A 15,883-nucleotide genomic window follows, 5' to 3' on the forward strand; every position below is an offset into this window, starting at 1 on the left:
CCACCGTCCTGCTGTCTTAAGCAACCAACACCCTTCATGGGTTCTCATGAGCGTCCCGACTCGGGCGCCTTACGCCGGCGTTTGGTTTATCCCACAGCGCCAGTTCTGCTTACCAAAAGTGGCCCACTTGGCACTCCCATCGCAGCGGGAGGCCTCAACCCAGAAGGCCTCCCGTACACCCATTGAAAGTTTGAGAATAGGTTGAGGACGTTTCGACCCCAATGCCTCTAATCATTCGCTTTAACAGGTGTGACTGCTCTCCCATTGAGCGCCAGCTATCCTGAGGGAAACTTCGGAGGGAACCAGCTACTAGATGTTTCGATTGGTCTTTCGCCCCTATACCCAGGTCGGACGATCGATTTGCACGTCAGAATCGCTGCGGACCTCCACAAGAGTTTCCTCTAGCCTCGTCCTGCCCGGGCATAGTTCACCATCTTTCGGGTGCCAACGTGTGCGCTCTCGCTCCGCCCCGGCGACGAGTGAGCGCCTGGGACGGGCCGTTGCTGCTCCCTTTTTCAGACCCCTGTGCGGTCCGGGATCGCAACGCAGCCCGCAAGGGGCCTTCACGTTTCATTGCGCGATTGGGTTTCGAGAGACCCATTGACTCGCGCACATGTTAGACTCCTTGGTCCGTGTTTCAACACGGGTCGGGTGGGTTACCGACCTACTCGCCGCAAACCACGATAGCGCCTCCGCGGGAGAATCGCCCCGCTCGCAGTGGCTTCTCGCCGGCCAACCCGCCGCCACGGGACCAACCCGGACGACAGGAGACGACAAGCTTGCCCAGCGGGTTCTCCGCTCCGTTTCCGGAGGGCGTCATCGTTCGGGCCTCCCGACAGCCGGGAGAAGCTCATGGGGCCTGGACGGGTTGACGAACTTCTCGTGCACGGCGAGGTATAACTCCCGCGAGCCGTCCCCGAAGGGACGGGCAGGTCACCTCCATAGCCGGACTCAAAGTCGTGCTTTTCCCATTGACCCGCGTCTGTCGCGGCGTTCTACCGGCGGTGGGAAGTGCGCACCCTGGAGACCGCGTCTGCGTGCTAGCAGCCGGAACAGCCCCCCGAAGGGGGCCGTTTACCCGACGCCGCCGGCTCCGCGGTCTTCCGGAGACTGAATCCCACCGCTTTCGAGCTTCGAGGGCCCACCCGTTTTACTCTAAGCGGTTTCACGTACTCTTGAACTCTCTCTTCAAAGTTCTTTTCAACTTTCCCTCACGGTACTTGTGAACTATCGGTCTCTCGGTCGTATTTAGCCTTAGATGGAGTTTACTACCCACTTAGGGCTGCACTCTCAAGCAACCCGACTCACGGGAGGCTTCATCCCGGGCGCGCAACGGCGGAGACGGGCCTGGCACCCACTCTGGGACAAGCCCCTGTCAGGGGGACTTGTACCGTCGCAAACACCCGAGAACGTCGCCTCCCATACACCACATTTTCCGACCGCCTACAAGGACGGGGGATTCGGTGCTGGTCTCGGTCCCGTTTCGCTCGCAGCATCTCGGGGAATCCCTGTTGGTTTCTTTTCCTCCGCTTAGTGATATGTTTAAATTCAGCGGGCTGTCTCGCCTGATCTGAGGTCGACAACGGATACATCGCTTTCGCCCATTCCGGCATGACCGAGTACGACGCCCTGCCACGTCCTTGCGGACGAGGCTGGCAGGCGGCACAACGCCTGCGCGCGTGCGTCATACGAGCGGTATGCCGAAAAGGACTCGACACGTTCGAAAACCCAGCGCCAACCGAGTACGACGCCCTACCACGTCCTTCGCCCAACACGGAACTACTTATAGACGAGGCTGGCAGGCGGTGAACCGCCTGCACGCGTGCGGCGCACGAGCAGTTGCGTGGTAAGCGACCGTGTCTGAAGCCCAAACACCACCGAGGCAAAGATCGCCTTAGCAGCGCGCCGCTTCAGCAGGCACCGCAGGGACGACTAAAACCTGGCGGGGGGCATCGTCTCGTGTAGCGTCGCCCCTGCCCCAACTGTAGTGGCCCAGTCTTTAGGGGACAGAGAGTGCGAAGCACTTGGACCGACGGCGGACTACGACGGAACGCGTCAGCTCGGCCAACGCTCTCGAAGGAGACATTTTCCGTTTCGCGGCAATTTCTGCGCCGTGCCGTGCTCTTCTCGCTCGCAGACGGCGCTATCGCGGCGAACCGCTTTCGGGGGCCACCCTTCTCCTCCCCGCTCCTCGAAAGAATCTGCAGATTCCTGCGACGAAGCCCGGAAGGGGTGCCCACACAGCTGCGGTGACACGAACGAGCGACCAGCTCCGGAGCTCGACGTACTCCGAAGGCAAACAACGCAGATTGCGATCGCTTCCGACTCTCTCGCAAACGTGCGCGCTACATGGCAACGGACGTTGGCACCTCTTGCTTGGACCGCTCTTTCCCTGCAGGTATCCGACACCATCCTGCGGCGGTCTTGCTAGAGGCGCGCACACGTCACCCTGCAGTAGATTATAATGCCTGGTTTCCGTCTCTACGAAGATTTGGCACAACGGCTCGCCACCGTCTCCTTTTTTGTGAGGTCGCTGGTGCGTGGCATTAGCGCTCAACGTACTGTCCATGATGCCGACGCGGTCAAAACGAGTCGACAGACGCACCTTCCCTGTGCGCCGAAGGCTCTCTTGATATGGGATCCGACCCTCAGACAGACGAAGCCAGACGAATACAGACGAAGGGAAGACCCAAGGCCGCAATGTGCGTTCAAAGAATCAGTGCTCAGTATGTCCTGCAATTCACACCGTCTCGCACTGGCTGCGTTCTTCATCGACCCGAGAACCGAGTGATCCACCGCTTAGAGTCGTGAAAAATAGTTTGTTCAATTCAGTAAGTACAACCAGGGTTTCAGGCACGTGGCGTCTCCCTGTGTGTGGTTTCGAAGAGCGCCTTTCGGCGTGTGCTCTTTCGGCGTGCGTACTCGCGCAGCTCTCCAAAACCACTCGGCCAGTGTCAGGGAGGGGCTTTCTGCTCCGGAGCCACAACAAGTCTACTTGAGGCGGAAGACGAAGCCAGCAAGTGCTTGGCCGCAAGTGCGTTCGAATCCGGGACTACGGTCCCTCGTCTGGCCGTACTTTTCCTCTTTCGACGTGCGGCGCCTTCCCAAAGCGCACAAGTCCGCTAACCGCAGAACGCTTCCGACGTAGCAAAGCCGCGTTTCCTTCGGTACTTCGCAGCAACGCCGCCTTTCCCTCGGCGGCGGGCAAATAGCCTGCAGACGTCGTCGCATTGAACCGTAATCTCGGACACCTCGCGCGTCACGAGCAGGAGCCGACCGGCAGCCGCCGGCCCTGTCGGGCTCGGCAGCATTTGCTGCGGAGGACGGGAGAGCGCTTTAGGCCACGGTTCCTTCCGTACTTGGCAGCCGCCCCCTCATACCGCCAGTTCCATGACCGACCGAGCGCCACATCGTTCCTTTAGAACTTGGGCAGCAACAAAGTCGGGTCGTTACTCCATACTCGCCGCAGGAAGCGACCGGCAACCGCCAGCCTTTTCAGACTCGGCAGCGTTTGCCGCGGAGGACGGGAGAGCGCTCGCACCACGGTTCCGTGTGTACTAAGCGGCAGCAGCTCTCGACCGTCAGTTCCTTGACCGACCGCACGCTTCGCCGTTCCCCTCGTACTGGGCAAAGCAGCAGGTCGGGTCGTCTTACTCCCCTTCCGCGCAAGAGCGCCGAGTCGGACAGAAAGCCCACCCATTGTGCGTTACGCCGTTTCTACCCGCGGGCGCGGCCAAGCCAACCGTCCAAGGTTGCAGCCTGCGTCCACTGGGCGCAACAAATTTGGCACGGGGCGCCCTTCAAAATTCAGGCAGTCCCCGGCATGTTCGGGTATAGCCGTCCCCACGTCCAAGCGGGGCCAGCGGCGGAAAGCGTCGGGCGCAGCGAGCTGCTTCACCCACACGGGGTTGAAACAATGGCGCTCGTCACCCTTCACAATCCGGTAATGATCCTTCCGCAGGTTCACCTACGGAAACCTTGTTACGACTTTTACTTCCTCTAAATGATCAAGTTTGGTCATCTTTCCAACAGACCGGCGCAACGGAAAGGCCGCGCCGGACATCGGTCCGAAGACCTCACTAAATCATTCAATCGGTAGTAGCGACAGGCGGTGTGTACAAAGGGCAGGGACGTAATCAACGCGAGCTTATGACTCGCGCTTACTGGGAATTCCTCGTTCAAGGGGAACAAGTGCAAGCCCCTATCCCAATCACGAAAGAAGTTCCACGGGTTACCCAGTCTTTTCAGACAGGGATAAAGACACGCTGCTTCCTTCAGGGTAGCGCGCGTGCGGCCCCGGACATCTAAGGGCATCACAGACCTGTTATTGCTCTGTTTCGTGCGGCTAGGAGCCGCTTGTCCCTCTAAGAAGGTTGTAAGGTGCTGGGAACCCCGCACCTATTTAATAGGCTAGAGTCTCGTTCGTTATCGGAATTAACCAGACAAATCGCTGCACCAACTAAGAACGGCCATGCACCACCATCCACCGAATCAAGAAAGAGCTCTCAATCTGTCAATCCTCCGATTGTCCGGGCCGGGTAAGTTTTCCCGTGTTGAGTCAAATTAAGCCGCAGGCTCCACACCTGGTGGTGCCCTTCCGTCAATTCCTTTAAGTTTCAGCTTTGCAACCATACTTCCCCCGGAACCCAAACACTTTGGTTTCCCGGAAGCTGCCCGCCGAGTCATTTGAGTAACTCAGGCGGATCGCTGGTTGGCATCGTTTATGGTCAGAACTAGGGCATTATCTGATCGCCTTCGAACCTCTGACTTTCGTTCTTGATCAAAGAAAACATTCTTGGCAAATGCTTTCGCAGTAGTTCGTCTTGCGACGGTCCAAGAATTTCACCTCTAGCGCCGCAATACGAATGGCCCCGTCTGTCCCTCTTAATCGTTACCTCGTATTCCAAAAACCAACAGAACAGAAACGAGGTCTTGTTCTATTATTCCATGCAAGTTTATTCAGGCGACTCGCCTGCGTTGAGCACTCTAATTTTTTCAAAGTAAAAGCACCGGCCTTCTCGAGGCACACAATGAAGTGCACCAAGAAAGGACCGGCATGATGTTCAGTCCGAGCCGTCGCATCGGGTAGATGCACTACACGTCTGGAACTGAGATCCAACTACGAGCTTTTTAACCGCAGCAGCTTTAGTATACGCTATTGGAGCTGGAAATACCGCGGCTGCTGGCACCAGACTTGCCCTCCAATTGATCCTCGTTAAAGGATTTAGAGTGTACTCATTTCAATTACGGGGCCTCAAAAGAGTCCCGTATTGTTATTTTTCGTCACTACCTCCCCGTGCCGGGAGTGGGTAATTTGCGCGCCTGCTGCCTTCCTTGGATGTGGTAGCCGTTTCTCAGGCTCCCTCTCCGGAATCGCACCCTGATTCTCCGTTACGCGTAACAATCATGGTAAGCAAGTAACCTACCATCGCAAGTTGATAAGGCAGACACTTGAAAGAAACGTCGCCGGCTCGTGGCCATGCGATCAGCACAAAGTTATCCAGAGTCACCACACAATACGGGCCGAAACCCGATCGATCTTGGTCTAATAAAAGCACCCGTCGCCCAAAGGGCTTCAGGCTCACTGCATGTATTAGCTCTAGAATTGCCACAGTTATCCAAGTAGGAAGAAACGATCTAAGGAACCATAACTGATTTAATGAGCCATTCGCGGTTTCGCCTTATTTCGGCATGTACTTAGACATGCATGGCTTAATCTTTGAGACAAGCATATGATTACTGGCAGGATCAACCAGGTAATCGTTCAACTGCGCGTCCAGCCTTTCAAGCAGGCCGGACGCCGTTTTTGCGATGCCGAGGCCACCTTCAGGCGCCCCAACACGCTTCGTTCTCGCAAAGTGTAGCACTTTGCACAGTCCGAGACGACGGCGTTCGAGCTCGCTACGGCGCCCTCCCCGCAGGGCCGGGTATCGCCACGCGGCAAGAACCACGCAACATTCTCGATAGACTGGTTGTGTCAACTCGATCGCGGCTTGCGGTTTCTCTCGAGCCCGCAGCACTGGTGGACCGACCGACACTTGCAACGTAGCCGAGACGGCAAAGCCGCCAGGCGACGGGTCACGCCCGCACCTTCGGCGCTTTCGTATTTGACTCGTCCGAGGACGACGGGGAACACACCTCGATATCGTGGAAAAAGCGTCGTCCGACAACCAGCCCCTAACGCATCAAGCGGATGAGGCTGCAGACGTCAGCTGTGGGATCCACGGGAGCGATACCGGCGACACGCTTGCCGGGCACGAAGCCCCGCCGCACATCAAACACCCAGGTCGCTTTGGGGGCGACTGCTCTCTGGGACCCCCATATAATAGCAGCGATAAGTACCCAAACCTCCATGGGGCCGTACTCGTGCCACTTTCGACGAGCGTTTGGCGGAAATCGTGCCTACTCGTAACGCCGCGAGCAAGATTGAAAGCTTACGTCGGCAGCACCATGCCGAAGTCGTGAAACTGCAGCGCGTCCATCGAATGCGCGAACGGCAATTTCTCGCGAATGGCCAGTGCCGTTTCCTGAACGATCGCCTTTCGGTCCCCCACGGGGCGGCCCCCGGCCGATCGATTCGAGGAAAGCTAGCCCGGCCCCTTCGCCATTTCCGAGCACGAGTGCGACCAGCGCGGGTGGCGTGCTCGACGCCCCGGCTGACATCGTTTCGGACTGTGTCTCTTCGAGCGCTCGCGCCAACGTCGCGGGGCCGACGACGACGCCCGCCCTGTTCTCTCCCGGTTCCCGGCGTGCTATAGTGCAGCCCTCTGCACGGTGACGCCGACTCAGTAGTGGCCGTGCAGCGGCTTGTACGCCAAAGTTGCGTGAAAGGCGTCGAGCTCCCGCCGGCCTGGCTCACGTGGTTTCGGACTTCTGTCGCTTCGAGCGCTCGCGTAGCCGTGCCTGGGCACGATTCTCGACTCCGCAGCAGTGCGCGGAAACAACTACGAAGACGCGCAAGCCGAAAATCGCACTGCGGTACAATGTCAGCCGGGACCGTATGGCCCCTTATAATAGCAGCGATAAGTGGCCAGATCTCCTTGGGGCCGTACTGGTGTTACGAGGCGGCGTACTGCTCCGAGCCGAGCCCCAATATTTCGCTTTGGCGCGGCTGATACGAGCTCGCGATCGCCGCGGTACCGCCGCTCACCGATTGAAGGCACGCTAGCGCGGTCCCCTTCGCCATTTCCCAGCACGAGTGCGACAAGCGCGGGCGGCGTGCTCGACGCCCCGGCTGACGTCGTTTTGGACTTTGTCTCTTCGAGCGCTCGATGCCATGTCGGGGCCGACGCCGACGTTTGCGTGGTGTTTCCACGATTCCCGGCGCGAGACAATGCAGCTGCGAGCAGGATGCCAGCGATTCCGTCGCGGCCGTGCGGCGGTGTACACGCAGAAGTGTCGTGAAGGGTATCGAGCTCCCGCCGCCCCTGCTGACGTCGTTTCGGACTTTGTCTCTTCGAGCGCTCGCGCCAACGTCGCGGGGCCGACGACGACGCCCGCCCGGTTCTCTCCCGGTTCCCGGCGAGCTATAGTGCAGCCCTCTGCACGGTGACGCCGACTAAGTAGTGGCCGTGCAGCGGCTTGTACGCCAAAGTTGCGTGAAAGTCGTCGAGCTCCCGCCGGCCCGGCTCAGGTGGTTTCGGACTTCTGTCGCTTCGAGCGCTCGCGTAGCCGTGCCAGGGCGCGATTCCCGACTCCGCAGCAGTGCACGGAAACAACTACGAAGACGCGCAAGCCGAAAATCGCACTGCGGACAATGTCGGCCGGGACCGTATGGCCCCTTATAATGGCAGCGATAAGTGGCCAGACCTCCATGGGGCCGTACTCGTGCGACGAGGCGGCGTACTGCGCCGAGCCGAGCGCCAACATTTCGCTTTGGCGCGGCTGATACGAGCTCTCGCGATCGCCGCGGTACCGCCGCTCACCGATTCAAGGCACGCTAGCGCGGTCCCCTTCGCCATTTCCGAGCACGAGTGCGACCAGCGCGGGCGGCGTGCTCGACGCCCCGACTGACGTCGTTTCGGACTTTGTCTCTTGGAGCGCTCGAAGCCATGCCGGGGCTGACGCCGACGTCTGCACGGTTCCCGGTGTGCTACAATGGAGCAGTGTGCCGCGCGACACCTCTTGTTGCCGAGGCAAGCACGGCGATTTCCTGAAGCGAGCGCATTCCGGCCAGGCAGCAGCGGGCTTTGTGCTTTCGGGAGTGCTCTTGCTGTAAAATTTGAACGGGTGCAACTGCACGAAGCGAGTGTATTTATTTTCTCTCTCTCTCTCTCTCTCTCTGCCTTTGAGGCGACTGTAATTTTAATTTAAATGCAATTGGAGGCGCGAGCAACCTGATGAGAGTAGGTTGACTTCGGCACGCCTTGTAGTTTATAAATTGCTGTCAAGCTTTGACGACATGCACCTTCGCGCCATCTGCTTTCCCGGTCTCTTTGGCACTTGATTGTGTGTGCTGCATGCTCTGCATTCTAAGGAAACACGCCTGTTTGTCTCCCTCTCTCACGTTCTTTTTTTCGCTGCTCTTGTAGAAGCTGCTATGCTCTTTACTCGCTGTAAAATAGAATGCTGCCACAAGCCAACAACCTTTGCGTGTTTTTTTTTCTCTCTTCCCAAGACGTTTCTGCCATTACTCACTGGCACTCGTTCGCTCGCGCCATCTACCTTTCTTTCTGTATGGCGAAGTCCGTAGGTTTTCCTAGTTCCGTACACTGATGGCGCCAATGCGTTTTTGCGCCAGTTTCGAACGACCTGGCTGTACTCACGTTTCTCACTTAAATGTTTCAAATTTGGGATTGCGAAAGGGGTGGTGCTTTCTTCTTGTGTAAGGCTGAGCTTCCCAGCTGCGTTTAAGCTATGCTAGCATGTGTGCATGTGTGTATATATATATGTATATATATATATATATATGTGTGTGTGTGTGTGTGTGTGTGTGTGTGTGTGTATACATATACATACGCGCGCGCGCGATGTTGGTAAAGATTGAGGTAGCACTTTTGTTAATATACAATACCTGTGCTTCACATGGCGATTCTTCTACCCCCTCTGTTTCCGGTTGGAAGGAGTGCGCAGTCTTTTCTATATTTATTTTTTTTCATTCACTTCTATGTTGCTCGTCTTCGTACATGGGGCATGCTACCTAATTCTACCGGTCGATTCTACACGTTGCGATCCGTTCCGGCCTGTGCCGTATCAAAATTTGCAGTGGGCCTTGCGGTAAATAAAAAGAAACGAAGGAAATGCGCGTGCTATATTACACTTGCGCACGGGCTTGAAACGAAGGCCTCAAAGAAAGTCACCTCGAGCGGCCGCATTCAGACGGAAGTAAGCATTCCCCTTGCTCGTGTTTTCCGCTCGCCTGCTCAGTTTTCTACGAGGTTGCCGTCGTTGGTTTGGCCTTACAAACAAGCTTGCACTCGGGTCTCGTTTTTACAGGACAGCGTTTCGTTAACAGCGAAAGACTGAGGAGTCGCGAGTTTATTCGTCAGATAGAGAGCATAGAGTCTCTAGACTGGCTGAATTTTATAAAATTGCCCACGCTGTTGCTGAGGTTACCAATGTCGGCAGGGCGCCCACAAGGCAGTAGTACAATGGAGTGAAGTGAAGGACATCGCTTCTCGGCCTTTTGGCTAAGAACGCTGCCCCAGGCCGAGAAGAACTTCTCGACGAGTCATCCGTGCTACCCCGGAGGTCGCGTCGGGACTGCGGCGGACCTCCAGGAGACTACAAGCGCCTATCAGGATCAACCCGCCCGCCCGCCCGCCTGCCTGTCTACCTGCCCGAGCGCCATCTGCCATGCAGCGGAGCAACCCGGCGGGTCTCTCCAGCGCCTGCCGAGCGGCCCATGATCTCGGGAGCCGGCATCCCTGCCAACGCCCCCTGTAGAGCCGCCGGCCAACCTCCTGCCTACAGCGGAGCCAGCGCCACCTGCTGAACTCCCCTTCAAGACAAGAGTACAGCGGCGCCTCAGCGCCAGCTGCACGCGACAAGTGTAACCAGTACAACCATGAATCCCGGAGGCCGTGCTTCAAGCAGCCACTCCCCCCACACCATGGACACACGCAGTGAGACTCCTTTACGGGAGAACTGTTTTACTTTCGACGCCCCTGAGGGCGATATATCCATAGATGATCTTATTGATGCTGTTGAAGAGACTGCGGGGGACGACAGTGTATTAGCGTTACAACATATCGGTGGCGCTAAATTTCTAGTCTGCACGAGAAACGCCGCACAGGCGACTAAGCTAATGGTTGCTGAAGGTTTTCACGTCAACCACGTTAAGGTCCCTGTTGACGCTGTCGGCCCGCCAGTCACCTTCGTAAATGTGTACCGCTATCCAATCTATATGTCAGCAGACGCCCTGTCGTTTGCCTTGCAGCCTTACGGCAAAGTTAAAAGCGTGTCCTTTGCAAAAGTCTCTAACCGCCAGAATAAGCTAAATGGTGTAAGAGTGGTGCGTATAGAAATGAGCAGACCAGCTCCTAATTTCATGACTGTCCATGGCCACAGAGTCATGTGTGAGTACAGAGGCATAAGGCGCGTGTGTGAGAGATGTGGAGCTGACAGCCACATGGCTACTATGTGCACCGCCCCATACTGCAAACGATGCGGCATCTTTGGGCATGAAACGGAAGGCTGCGAGGAGGAATGCCACAAGTGCGGAGGCCGCCACGGCACAAAGGCTTGCTTTCGCGGGAAAGCCTATCCCAAGTCGTACGCAGGCGTCGTCGGGCGACACACGCCCACGGACCAAGAGCAGACAGCAAGCTCGCAATTAAACCAGACTTTCCCGACGATCAATGAAAGCTTAACACCAAAGCTACAAGTGCTCCAACCTAGCAACCCCACCAAAAAAACAAAATTACATAATTTCTGGGAAGGTGCGGAAAGCACAACAGAAAGCGAAAACGGCGCATACAAAGTAGCGACCGTACGACGAACAGAAAACCTTTCGCCAGAAGATAGCTGTGATGAGATAACTGATGACGTAGCGTCCCAAAATCTAACCGCAGCCTCAACCGAAACTGAAAGCACGGGAGCATCAAGCGAACCACGCCCCCCAGTTCGAACAGCTGATTTAGGAAACGCCGGCGGCGAGGCAAAAATAACCGAGATTAAACAAAACACTCCAGAAAAAAGCCACGCCTTCGAAGACATGCCCATAGTGAGTAGCGGAAAGTACGAAATCCCGGAGGCCAAACCACAGGAAGAAAAGCTCTCTCTCGAAACTAAAACGCTGAACGAAGAAAAAATTAACAGCGGACCAAGTGCCGAAAACTCTCCTCAAAAATTACAGCAGGAAAAGGACGTAGAAAACGTAGCTGGTAAAGATACACTCAAAGGACGCGGTGGCCGAACCCCAAACGCCCCGACCGTTGGCGCCCAGACTCCAAAACCACAAAGACACAGATCTCGTTCAAACAGAAGGGGAGGCGAAGGAAGAAAACACGCCAAAGATCGCACAAGCCCAGAAACCCAAAGGCGAGCAAAAGAAGACCTAGCCAGCAGTGACAGTGAAACTAAGATGCCAAAAAAAAATACCCAGAAAGCACCCCCCTGCGCAAAAGAAAATAACTATGCAAACGAAAGAGACTGATATGGACGTCACGGAAACGATAGCGGACCGGGAAGCTCCCGCGCCCTGATCAAGGCATGACACTACAAGCAGCACGAAAAAAAACATACACCGCGCTTACCCGCGTTTTCGTCTTCCCTCGCCTGTAAGTGGACTGCAATGGAAAAAAAAACCGCCCAACTACAGCTGTCACGCTTCGCGACAAGACAGCAGAATACAACCCCCCCTTTTCTCTGCTGCCTACCCAACTCTTCGGTAAAAACCACCTATCACTCGGCCTATAAAACCAGAGGACCCCCAATGACCGGGAAGCACTCGCGCTACCTAAAGAACCCTCCCCCTTTTCTTTCATTGGTTTTCTGTTTGTGTCTTCCTTTGTGTTTGTTTACAATCCAACGCCTAGGTTAGAAAACGAGCCAAGAGTGCATGGCCCACATTACCTTTGCCACTTTCAATGTCAGAGGCTTTCGCGAAAAAAACAAGCAACGCGAGATCCTAAACCTTGCGAGGGAGGAGAACATTACCATCCTTTTTATCCAAGAAGCTAATTTAAGGACCCCACTAGACGTGGAGGCATTTAAACGTGACTTCCAGGTAGAAGCTTTTTTTTCACTGACAAACGCCCGAGCATGCGGCGTGGGGGCCATTTTCGTGACGGGACGGTTTAGAAAGCGAGCACATTGCTTCTACGGGTCAAATGGGCGGACTCTGATGTTAGACGTCTACATAGATAATAGGAAAATTCGCTTCGTAAGCATCTACGCCCCGGCTACCCGGTCGGACACAAATGCTTTCTTTAAAGCACTCCACCCACTGCTTCTTGACAAAATTCCGCACGTCAGCCTAGGTGACTTCAACTGCGTGATTAATTCCATCAGGGACATCAGAGGCCCCGGGCAAAGGGGTTCAACCTACAATGCGAGAGAATTTAGCAAAATCCTCCGCCACCTCTACCTTACAGATGCATGGCTTTCTCTCCATGATGAGCATTTTGAGCCCACTCGCGTCTCCACCAGGACGTCGAGCAGAATAGACTGAATCTACGTGCCCGACTGCCTAGTCCCCAAACTCCAGACCTGTGTTGTGGCGATGCTCCCGGACCCTCTAAAGAAAAGGACCGACCCCTTCCCGGTAATATGCACAATCAGAGGCCACCCAGAACAGCAAACACACCCCGGACGTTGGCGGCTAGACGCTGCCCTGTTGCAGGATGACGCCAGCAAGAATAATTTAAAGCAAAGTCTCAAGGCAATAACCGAACGAGCACCACAGATGAGCCCATCAACTTGGGAAGAACTAAAAGGAAAATGGACGGCGGCTTTACAAGCCGAAGGAAAAGCGAGGCACCGGCGGTACACTGCCGAGCTAAAGGAACTATTGCAGAGGATGCAAATTATAACGAGGGCGGAAGCCGTAACCTCATGCACCGGATTATATCTACAGACGCTGCAAAGAAGGTACGATCGCCTCCTGGAGAAACGAACCAGAAAGGCACAACGCGATCCATGTACAATACAAGTCATTACAGAAGAAAACAACCGCGATGGGAAAAATGATGCGAGGGAAATAATAGAGGCCATGAGGGAAGATGGAACGACTACACACGACCCTGTAGAAATCCAAAACATTTTTTTAACTCACTTTAGGAATCAATTCGTGGAGGACCAGTCTGACAACGTTGCGGATACCGAAACCTTGAACAAGTTATGCGACAACTTACCGCACCTCGACCAAGAAGCAGTTTCACAATTTAGTAATGACGTCAATATGGAAGAATTGAAACACGTCATTCAAAACATGTCGCAAGATACAGCCCCAGGATGCGACGGCATCACCACAGGATTTTATACGACCTTTTTCGAAGAAGTAGGCGAGACACTGTGCGATATGATCAATATGATACTAAACGAAAAGAAAAATCCCCCTCCTTTGGGAAAGGGAGAATCATATTACTGCTCAAAGAAGGCGCCCAACCGAATAGCCCCCAATCGTGGCGACCAATAACACTGCTTAACACAGATTACAAGATTGCAGCAGCGGTGCTGAACGACAGAATCAAACGCGTTTTACCACGGATAATATCCCCCCACCAAACATGCGCAGTGCCTGGCAGATCATTGTTCGCAAACCTGACGCTTACCCGAGACGTTTTTGAATACGCAACAAGAAAACAGATAAGCGGCGCTTTTCTTTCATTGGATCAGGCGAAAGCCTTTGACAAGGTAAAGCACAAGTATCTTTTCGCAATTATGTAACAGTTCTCCTTCCCCCAAGACTTTATCGAGATAATCACACTCCTATATAGCAACATGACATGTAATATCCAGATAAACAGGCCCATCACACAGAACTTTAACTACACAAAAGGAATCCGCCAAGGATGCCCTCTGGGCCCAACCCTGTTCGTTCTCTCGATTGAGCCTCTGATCGCTAGTATAAACGGAGAAACACGCATACGTGGCTTCCCCATGACGGGACAGGAAGAAATAAAGATCATGGCCTACGCGGACGACCTTTCCATTTTTGTAAGAAACGAAACAAGTTTGCATTATTTCCGAACCATCTTTGCAAAGTATGCTCTCTTGTCTGGCGCTGCGTTAAACGAAGCAAAAAGCAAGGCTCTCATATTCGGATCTTTCCCACCGGATGCCATAAGGAACGTGCAGCGAGTTGATACCGTTAAAGTTCTTGGAGTTTATTTCACGCAGAAAGGAGTGGCGCAGCCCACTTGGCAGGTTGCCATCGCCAAAGCAAAACAAGCAATCTCCCATCTACAACAAATGAACCTAACACTGCAAGAGAAAGCCCTAGTGGCAAGAACTACAATATGCGGGTTTGCAAACTATGCCAGTCGCGTTGGCATCATGCCCAGCAAAACGATAAACCAATTGAACAAGCTCATTACGGCCTTCCTTTGGGAAAACAAGCCACCCCCGTTAAAAAGAAACATACTGCTACTAGCAACAACGAGCGGAGGCCTCGGACTTCTGCACATCAAAGCAACAACACGACTCCTAGCCGTAAAAACGGCCAGGTACTTAGGAAACTCAGCCGATTACATAGGGAAGGGCTTAATGTTGTATTGGAGTAGCACAAATCGCAGGGTTTTTGATTGCAACAGGACCCCAGGACCACAAGCAGAGTTCCCCTCAGAATTCTATAAGATTGCCGCCGTCACGAAAGCCATGTTAGAGAAGGAAGCACCCAGAACTAACATAGACATGGATTCAACCGCTAGAATCATCGAGAACATAACAGAAACCCAATTATCAACTGAGGACGAAGGAAAAATGAAACACATAAAGGAAACCCAACCAAAAAAGATAAAACTTCCCAAAGAAGTACAGGACTTTGACGTCAAACGGAAATGGAAGGTGCTCCCGACCCGGCAGAGACTGCACACAATGGGCAGCGTACCAAGTGATCGCTGCCCCAACTGCAGCCACACGGAAACTGCAGACCATGCACTATTCGAGTGCGTCGCCGCGAAAGCCGTATGGCGACTGGTACTAAACATCTTCGGAGTACGACCTCAGGCCATGGCGCAGAAAACTAAAGGCAGATTCGCCAACCTAGTACTTATCTGTACAATGTACGCCATATGGAAACGCAGATGCCTCGCAGAGGTAAGTAGAGTGCTGGTGAGGGCAGCCTACCCCACCCTCCAGAAAATAAGCCTGCTCTTGTGGGAACATCTGAATGAGGAACTTGATGCAACAGGGGAGGAAAGTTTCCTCCAACGATGGCACACAAGATTTTTCATCAAAAAAAATAAGCAACTCGCGTACCCTTTGATGCCGTATTAATGTTCCCTCTCCAGCACCTCACTCGGAAATAAACCCTTTTCCGGAAACATGTAGTGCAGAACACAACCCCCAGTGTCGCAACAATAGTAGCCCACAGGAATACGTATGGGAGGCATAAGGTCCAAAGGTTGATCGGAAATATTTCCCTTGTCTTCAATGAATGTTCATGACCCTTGAGTAGCCCTAGCATTGTATAATGCAGCATAACCTTGTGTGTAAAACAACCCGGCAATGTGCGAAGGTTATGAGCGCACCTGAAAGTTGTATAACCGCAAGTGAACTGTACATTGTTAATCTGTGTTTGCACGAAACCATATGATGAATGAATAAAAACTTCCCTTGGTATAGTATCTGTTCTTATCAGCTTAATATCTGATACGGGTTCTATGTGGACCCACGATATTAAACCTATTTTTGGAAGTTGGCGGAGTGCTTGAAGCCTGCTTCACCTCCGCCGCAGGTAGCCCGGTATTGCACTACCTCCGGGATCGGCCCCCGCTCA

The 15,883-nt window shown here is 54.2% G+C and overlaps 1 non-coding gene and 2 pseudogenes across 1 annotated transcript; 1 reads left to right on the forward strand and 2 right to left on the reverse strand.

Annotated features, from left to right (window-relative positions):
* Positions 1–2,642: 2,642 nt before the first annotated feature.
* LOC142565200 (5.8S ribosomal RNA) lies at positions 2,643–2,807 on the reverse strand (annotated as a pseudogene).
* Positions 2,808–3,944: 1,137 nt separating this feature from the next.
* On the reverse strand, positions 3,945–5,759 carry LOC142565153 (small subunit ribosomal RNA). The gene has a single exon (XR_012824836.1). It is a non-coding gene; the product is annotated as a small subunit ribosomal RNA (ribosomal RNA).
* Positions 5,760–15,710: 9,951 nt separating this feature from the next.
* LOC142565024 (U2 spliceosomal RNA) lies at positions 15,711–15,883 on the forward strand (annotated as a pseudogene).

Source organism: Dermacentor variabilis, chromosome 11 (genome assembly GCF_050947875.1).
Source record: "Dermacentor variabilis isolate Ectoservices chromosome 11, ASM5094787v1, whole genome shotgun sequence".
Classification (NCBI taxonomy): Eukaryota; Metazoa; Arthropoda; class Arachnida; order Ixodida; family Ixodidae; genus Dermacentor; species Dermacentor variabilis.